Source organism: Myotis myotis, unplaced genomic scaffold (assembly GCF_014108235.1).
Source record: "Myotis myotis isolate mMyoMyo1 unplaced genomic scaffold, mMyoMyo1.p scaffold_m19_p_1, whole genome shotgun sequence".
NCBI lineage: Eukaryota > Metazoa > Chordata > Mammalia > Chiroptera > Vespertilionidae > Myotis > Myotis myotis.
Window position 1 is genome coordinate 186,956,928 of NW_023416313.1, and position 8,388 is coordinate 186,965,315.

At 39.9% G+C, this 8,388-nt stretch overlaps 1 pseudogene; it reads right to left on the bottom strand.

Annotated features, from left to right (window-relative positions):
* Positions 1-7,278: 7,278 nt before the first annotated feature.
* Positions 7,279-7,650, bottom strand: LOC118664686 (annotated as a pseudogene).
* Positions 7,651-8,388: the final 738 nt, after the last annotated feature.

Below are 8,388 nucleotides of genomic sequence, written 5' to 3' on the forward strand. Positions count from 1 at the left end.
CCCAACCCCATTTGGGAAATGGGGCCGGCCTGGCCCACAACCCACAGCACCTCCCCAAGGTTAGCTCCTCCCCCAATTGGTCTCCCACCTCAATTGGGGGCGGGGCCCAAGAGCCATTCACCCTCGGCCCCTCCCCCAAGCCAGCTTGGCCCTGATCAGGCCCTGATTGGGGCAGGCTGGCTGGCTAATCTCCCACCATCTCCTCCTCCCGACAGGCCCAGCCCCAATCTACCCTGATTGGGGCTGGGCCTACCGAACCCCACCTGTGCACAAATTCATGCACTGGGCCTCTAGTAGTGATATAATATGTTGAATAAAGTGAAGGCTCAAGTACAATTTATTGAATCTGACAAAACGAAGTGATTTTTATTTTTTAAAAAAATATATTTCATTGATTTCAGACAGGAAGGAGAGGGAGGGAGATAGAAACATCAATAATGAGAGAGAATCATTGATTGACTGCCTCCTGCACACCCTCCACTGGGGATTGAGCCCACAACCTGGGAATGTACCCTGACTGGGAATTGAACTGTGACTTCCTGGTTCATAGGTCGACGCTCAACCACTGAGCAACACCAGCTGGGCTAAAATTGTTTTTAATTATTAGCAGTTTTTCTACAATTTTTTATTTTCTTGAGGACATTTGAATATAGTTGTAATCAGTATATACTACTTTGGACCCTACTTTTATTTCATTATATTTATGGTACGAGCATTTCCCAGTGTTTCCACAGAGTCTCAATATACCACTTTTAAATTTTAACCAAGGAGGTAAAAGACCTGTACACTGAAACTATGACATTAATGAAAGAAACTGAAGAAGACACAAATAAATGGAAATATATTTCATAACCATGGATAAGAAGAATTAATGTTGTTAAAATGTCCATATTACTCAAAACAATTTACAGATTCAATGCAATCCCTATCAAAATTCCAATGGCATTTTTCATAAAACTAGAAAAATAATTCTAAAATTTGTATGGAACCACAAAAGACCCCAAGCAGCCAAGGCAATTTTAAGAAAGAATTACAAAGTTGGAGCTGTCATGCTCCCTGATTTCAAACTATATTTCAAAGCCACAGTAATTAAAATAGTATGGTATTGGCATAAAAACAGACACACAGGTTAATGGAACAGAAAAGAGAGCCCAGAAATAAAGCAACACATACATGGACAATTAACTGATGACAAAGGAGTCAAGAATATACAAGGGAGATAGAGCAGTCTCTTTAATAAATGGTGTTGGGAAAACTGAACAGCCACATGCAAATGGAGAAAACCTGACTATGATCTTGCACCATACACAAAAATTAAATCAAAATGGATTAAAGACTTGAACCTAAAACCTGAAACAATAAAACTTCTAGGAGAAAACAGGCAGTAAACTCCTTGACATTGGTCTTGGCATTGAATTTTTGGATCTGACTCCAAAAGCAAAGGCAATAGAAGCAAAAATAAAGAAGTGGAATTACAGCAAACTAAAAAGCTTCTGCACAGTAAAGAAAACCATCAACAAAATGAAAAGGCAACCTACTAGGTGAGAGAAAATATTTGTAAATCGAATATCAAGTGATGGGTTAATATCCAAAATATATAGGAAGCTAAAACAACCCAATAGCAAAAAAAACCAAAATCTGATTTAAGAATGTATAGATGTAGATAGGCAACAGGCATGTAAAAAGATGTTCAGCATCACTAATTATCAGGGGAATGCAGATCAAAACCACACTGAGACATCACCTCACATCTGTTAGAATGTACACTGATGCAGCGACTAACCGCCCTTGGAGAGGGGATTTATGATAGGGTTACTCCTGGTCTTTCTCCTCCTGGGAATAGACCCATCCTGAAAAGGGAATTTACAGCAGCCTCGTTTCTCAAAAGTTTCTGTTTTCAGACAGATTAGTGAAGCTCTGAGAGGGCTTCTTTCTGCATTTGCTGAATCTCAAACGTATTCATCTTAAAATAATCGTCATACCAATTCTGGGTTCTGAGTCAGTCCCCAGAGTCTTTATTCAGCTATGCAGACTCACAGATGCTGCTTTTGGAATCAGAAAATTTGGAAAAGCATCCTCAAATGCTGTACTACTCCCTCTTGGCTTCCTTCCCCTCTTGGATTTTGATTTTATAATCCTCACTGTCTAGAGAGGTCTCCAATGCCTTTCAGCAGATTTAAAAGAATATTTCATTTAGCTCCCCTAGTTGTTCTTTGTAGGAGGGTTGGTTTAAAAATGGCCTACTCTGTTAACAAATATATGGAAATATGCTCAACTTCACTAGCTATAAAAGGAAATGCAAATAAAAACCACGATGAGATACCACCTCACACCTGTTAGAATGGCTATTATCAGCAAGACAAGTGTTGGAGAGGATGGGGAGAAAAAGGAACCCTCATAAGCTACTGGTGGGAATGTTAACTGGTACAGCCACTTTGGAAAACAGTATGGAGGTTCCTCAAAAAGCATTATTTACGGTGTCCAAGACATGGAAACAAGTTAAGTGTCCTTCAATGGCTGAGCGAATAAAGAAGATATATTACATATAAACAATGAAATACTCCTCAACCATATAAAAGGATGAAGAGATGTATGTTGTTTCAACAACAGTAAAGGTCATAACTGGAAAACAGTGGAAAAGGGATTAAAGGCCAGGTCTTTTCACCTCTAGAGCCTGAATATCTCTGCTATATAGCAAATTTTTAAAACTGGAACTTCACCTTTGTGTTTTTCTACCACTAGCCTCATTGTACATCCTCCCCCACCCCCCAGAAAGTTGCAAATACAGTGAAGGAATCTTAACTAAAACACAGATCCAAACCAGAAGTATCACAACATCCAAGGGGCAAAGAGAACTGGCAGAAAGATTGAGACTATACCTACAATTTCAGAAAGCCCAAAGGAATCTGAGTACTTCAACAGGCTAGTGTTAACTTCAAAGGAGAAAAATTAAGTAGTTACTTTGTATACCTCAGTGAAATTGGACAAAAAGAAGTACTTTCTATGAAAAATGTACAGGCCATAATCCTCAAAGACTGTTCAAAGCTTAAAAGCATAATAGAAAAATGAAAATGTCATTGAAAGCTATAAAGGGCATAACTTATTCAGAACAAAGATTAAGTTATAATAAAAATATATCTAAAGAATTATCGAGTCAGCCCTGGCTGGTTTGGCTCAGGGGATTGAATGTGGGCCTGTGGATTGAAGGGTCCCGGGTTGGATTCTGGTCAAGGGCACATGCAGTGTGGGGTATGCAGGAGGCAGCTAATCAATAATTCCCTCTCATCATTGATGTTTCAATCTCTCTCTCCCTCTACCTTCCTCTCTGAAATCAATAAAATATATATACATCTTAATATATTTTATTGATTTTTTACAGAGAGGAAGGGAGAGGGATAGATAGTTAGAAACATCGATGAGTGAGAAACATTGATCAGCTGCCTCCTGCACACTCCCTACTGGGGATGTGCCCGCAACCAAGGTACATGCCCTTGACCGGAATCGAACCTGGGACCCTTGAGTCCGCAGGCTGACGCTCTATCCACTGAGCCAAACCGGTTAGGGCAATAAAATATATTAAAAAAAAATGAAATATTGAGTCACAACTAAAGCGTACAAAGACAATGCAAATAAATTGATTTATTTATCTAACAACTCTTTATCGAGTACTTACTCTAAATCCTGGGTGTTGAGGACATCGCAGTGAACAGCACAGCTAAAGTTGTGTCCTCTTATGGAGATTATATCCTAGAGAGGGAAGATAGAGGACAATAATTTAAATATACATATATCAAATGTTACTAGTAGATGATTATGAGTGATTTGGTAATAAAAGATTATAATGTTACTGGAAAGGGAACCTGACCCATAGCGGGTCTGGTAGTGTATGGGTTCTTGACTTCATGCAGTAGAAATTTCACAACACGAGTCCAGGTGAGTTTTAGAGGATGTTTATTGGAGTTGGGGTCAGTGAAACGAAGAGGGGCATAGGATAACAGGTGAGTGGGTAGGTGGGGAAATGAGCCTAGGTTGGGCTGCTCTGGCTCACTAAGAAGTCAGAGAAAAGAGGATCTTGGGTACAGGGTCAGGGGATTTGCCTGGATGAACTGCAAACTGTAGCTGCCCATTGACTGCCCGCTGCTGTCCTGGCTGCAAGCCTTGCAGGTCCTTTAGAGTTTAGGAGATGAATGACTGTGGTGGAAGAAGGCAGGGAGAGGAAAGGCACAGGCATGCTCTCTGGAGGGAGAGCACTTCCTGGGACCTTCATTTTGAGGGATTTTAAAGGCTAGGGAGGATCTCTATAAAATATTAATCAGCTTTATGCTGATGCACCATAATGAGACTTATTCTTTTAACTTCATCTGTCTTTATGTGGTTGGCAAATGGCATTAATTGGATTTCTGCTATATGTCTCCCTGAGTAGGGTGATTTAAGCTATGTACCCTCTGGCTGGGGAGGAGAAGTGCAAACCATTTACTTTTAAGTGTCCATGGGTTAGGGAAGATAGGATTTACTAGATGGCTGCCAACTGTTTTAACTATCTGTCTCAATTTCCCCATTCCACTTGCCAAGGAATTTTCCTAGCTTCTTACTTTCCTGCCTCATTGATAAAGAAAACAACTTTGGGGTGGTGATGAGATTATATTTTACAAAATTTTTTCAATAGGTTTTTATTGACTTTTAGAGAGAGAGGAAGAGAGAGGGAGAGAGAGAAACATTGATTGGTTGCCTCTTGTACACACCCTGACTGGGGATCAAACACACCACCTGGGCATGCTCCCTGACCAGGAATTGTACCGGTGACCTTCCAGTGTATGGGATGATGCTCAACCAACCGGCCAGGGCAATCAGGTTATACTTTACTTAGGGCATTCAGAGGCGGCCTTGTGGACAATATGGTGAAGGAAGTAAGGGAGCAAGCCATGTGGATAATGAGGGAAGAACACTTTAGCCCAGATGATCAGTAAGTGCAAAGCTCGTGAAGGGGGGAAGCATGCATGGCCTTTTTCTGGAACAACAAGGGGAATTTGCTCCTCTAAATAAGGGGGATGATTGCAGGAAGTGAGATCAAATACCAGCAACACATCATATAGGGCCCTGAGGTCATGGGAAGGCTTTTACTATGAAGAAGATGGGAAGGCGTCGAAGGGTTGAAGCAGAGGAATGTCACACTCTGACTTATGCTTTTACTCCATCATTCTGGCTACTATATTGAAGATAGAAAACAGAGGGCAAGGGAGGAAGCAGGAAGATCACTTGAGAGACTATTGTAACATTTTTGAGAGATGGTGGTTTGGGAGAGAGAGAAATGGTAGAAATGGTGATAAGCGGTGGGATTTCAGAAGTACTAGAGAACAGCACAGATTGCTTGTGGGGTGTGAGAGCAAGAGAAGGGCAAAGGATTATTATAAAACTTAAATTAGATCAACTGAAAGAACAGATTTTCTACTTACCAAGATGGGGAAGACAATAGGAAGAGCAGGTTTTGATATTTGACACCCAAAGAAGAGATGGCTCTGCAAGCTGGGAGCCTAAGGTAAAATTAGGAGCCTGAGGAGACCTGTGAGAATTGTCAATATGCGCATATCATGAGGTTATGGAACTATATGAGCTCATTAAGGGATGAGTGTAAATAGAGAAGGAAGGAGGTCCAAGGCCTGAGTCTGGGGAATTCTAACATCTAGAGGTCAGAGAGAGGAAGTTTCCAGCCAAGGAAACTGATCCGCAGCCATCAGTGAGGTAGGAAGAACTAAGAAGATGGTGTCCTAGAAACCAAGAGGAGAAAGCAGCTATCGAAGGAAGGGGCCATCAATGAGGTCTGAGAATTGACTTGCAATCACCAATGACCTTGACAACAGCAGTTGCAGAGGCGGGGAAATAATCCTGGCTGGGACGGTTTCCAGGAAAAAGGAGAGGAGAGGAGGTGGAGAGTATGAGTATAGAAAACTTCTTCAAGAAGTTTTCACGTAAAGGAAAGTGGCAGCAACTATAAGGGAAATTGGGGTTATTTTTGTCCCTTTTTATAATGGGAGATATAGCATATTTATAGAAATGATCCAGTAATGAGGGGACATTTTCTAACGTGATATCCTTGAATAAGTGAAAGGGGATTTGACCTGGTACACAAATGGTTTAGCTATGAGCTGAGGATTGGCTAGGTAGGAGCATGTATAATCCATCCACAGCAATAGGAGGATAGTCAGAGTACAACTATGGGGAAATGGGGTGGTGAAATCATATGGAAATTCTCACAGCGAAGTTTCTCACTGAGATAGGTAGCAAGGTCATGAGCTGATTATGTAGGGAAGAAAATAATTTTAAGGTATTAGGATTAGGGTGTGACCACTAGTAAGCAAATATGTTATGGTTGCCTAGAACCACTAATGGCATACTTGAGGTTAGATGTCAAGAATTTAAATTGAGACTAGTTAACATATTTATGTGCTCTTTCCACCCGCATTTAGTTGCAGACACAGAGTGGGTGGATAGTTAGATAAACTCACAGCTGGAGTTTAGTAGGTGTGATGGTTAATTTTATGTGTCAACCTGACTGGGTTAAGGGATACATAAATAGCTGTTGAAACATTATTTCTGGATGTGTCTATGAGGGTGTTTCCAGAAATCCAGATGTTACTATTGTTCTGGAGTTTCAAACTTGAGTGAGTATAAGAATAAATGTGACTAGGGGATTATATTCATGAAACCATGCTTACTACACTTTATGGGCAATTTAAAGATTTTTCTCTGCTCGGCTGGCATGGCTCAGTGGTTGAGCATCGACCTATGAATCTGGAGGTTATGGGTTCAATTCCTGGTCAGGACACACGCCTGGGTTGCAGGCTTGATCCCCAGTAGGGGGCATGCAAGAGGCAGCCAATTAATGATTCTCTCTTATCATTGATGTTTCTGTCTCTTTCTCCCTCTCCCTCCCCCTCTGTGAAATCAATAAAAAATATTTTTTTAAAAAAAGGTTTATCTCCTAAGGTTCATTACTTTTGCCATCCATGTTGTCTTTGCAATTTAATACTAATCTAATCTATGATTTTTCTCTCTCTATTATTATTATTGCAACATCATGCACGATTAACTAAGTGATTAAAGCTTTCTAACACATTGAAATATTTCTAGTCAAACTGAAGAGTAAACTGAAGGTGCATTTATTTTTAAAATTATTTTTAAAAGGGTAGAATTAATATTTTATTGTCATTTATAATCAGATGGTAGTTATAGTCTCTATACTTGATCTATCTTCTTTTTCTGTTGATGTCAGAAGTGGGATATCTTCTTTTTTTTGTAAATAAAAAAAAACTACAAGAGCCAATGGCTGGTTAACAGGATTAAACTAATTCATTGATGGTGGCTTCAAGTTTTTCTTTATTAGCTCCAGAAAACTCACCCGCCTTTTGTCCTTTTTTAAGAAACTGGAAGGTTGACATGCATTTGACTTCGCACTCTGCAGCAACATCCTGACAGTCATCCACATCTACTTCAAGGAACACTACATTGGAATACTTTTCAGAGAGGGAATGATAGAAGGGCTTAATCATTTTGCAAGGTCTACACCATGTGGCGGAGAAGTCAACTACTACAAGTTTATCTCCTGCTCCAGGCTTCCTGAAAAGCATACGTGCTCTTGATCTGCTTCACCATTTTGGCGTCTGAGGTCTGACCAGTGACTGTAAAAAGCAATGCAAGTGGATGAAAAGTGGCAGACCGAGCTCTGAAGATGCTTTTAATGTCAACCATAACTGTTGAAAATTTTTCTAAAATATATGCTTTCTACTCAGTAGACGACAACAAAAATGACAGATACTGTCTTTGATCATTTGAGATCTAAAAATGTTTTAGAATGATCATTATGGATTTCCTTGTGCATTATGATTGATAAAGATTATTTACATTAATGAGTGAGTCTGTACCGATTAGGAAGTATTTCAAGGATACAGTAAGGGACTTACCAAGGTGGAGACTGGGGATGGTGGGAGCTGTTTGCTTAGCTGAGAAGAGTCTTCTATTATTTATATCATTAGAATTGCTAGCTGAAGGGGAGATTTTAAAAAAAAAATCTAGTTTGTTTTATATTTCTCTGCAGAAAATATACCCTCTTTTTGTCTGTACACATAACAGACCACTCCCACTGCCTCACCCTTGTTACACCACAGGGATACAGAATAGCAGGCAGAATAATACAACAAATATCTACCTACCATCCAGCTTTTTCAAATCTTAATATTTTATGATATTCACATCAGATTGCTTTCATGCGAAATACAACATTACAGATAAAACTGAAGCCCCTGGGGTACTACTCTTCCCTCTGTTCTCTACCCAGAGGCAGTCACTATGTTAATTCATTCCTATGCATAGTTTAATCTTCTACCACCTATG